Raw genomic sequence first — 1,038 nt, forward strand, 5'->3', positions numbered from 1 at the left:
CTTCACCCACTCCTCCAAGCTTCCTGTACTCCCTATGCTCCCTATCCTTACTCTCCTTCCCTCCATAACTTTTCCTTCTCCCCCTGTCACTCTATCTTTTCCATTCTCTTCCATCGTTCTTTATCAATCCCCTTTACCTTGCCCTAACCCCCTCTATCCGTTATCACTTTCCTACCTTATCGACTCTCCCTCTCTCCTACTTTTCTGCTCTTTCCCTAGGTGTCTCTCTTTCTACTCTCCTTATCTTTCTGTTTTCTCGAATCTTCTGACCTAACCTCTTTCTGTCCTCTTTTCTTTCTTGCTTTGTATCCCTCTTTTCCCACCTCTTCCAGCCCCGCCCTCACTTCTCCACGTACTCCCCCCAATTCCTCTCCCTTTCTCACCCTCACACTCCCTTCCCACCCTTCTCAAACACTCTCTCGTCTTCTTTTCTCCACACACCTAAATCTCACATTCACTCTCACTCACACCGGAAACGGAAGTCTATTACCAATATAATTACTAATATTATCGCGTTATTCCGCTTGGTGCTGTAGTATAAATTATGTTTTTGTAATGTGTCCAGGAGTTTGATCTATTTTCTAAATTGTAATATGTTTGTGTTATTTTATTACTGAGTTCCGCTAGTTCTGACGGATTTTGTATTATTTTGTTCGGTTTTACATGTAATATTTCGTTTTTATATTTAATTGTGTTTATGTGTTCTTGTTCTAACGTTATGTTGTATTCTGGTATGTGTGTTTGTATTAACGTGTTTTTTATAGTACCCTGTGCTTGTAATATAATATCCTCTACTGTTAATTTGCATTGCTTTTTAACGTTTATTAGTCCTGTTTTGTTAATTTTTCTATAATATATTTGTTCGCGACATTGGATGTGAGCGGTTTGCTCGCTGCTCGTAGAATATAGCCATGCGTTTTTTTGTGTTAGCGCGATGATAAACGTGTGATTTGCCGAGATATATTTTTTCTGGCAATTTGTTATACTTTTTAACGTTGTATACATTAGAATTTCGCACGGTGATTCTTTATTGATTCT

Source organism: Odontomachus brunneus, unplaced genomic scaffold (genome assembly GCF_010583005.1).
Source record: "Odontomachus brunneus isolate Ranch 3 - 2012 unplaced genomic scaffold, Obru_v1 Obru_scaffold_153, whole genome shotgun sequence".
Classification (NCBI taxonomy): Eukaryota; Metazoa; Arthropoda; class Insecta; order Hymenoptera; family Formicidae; genus Odontomachus; species Odontomachus brunneus.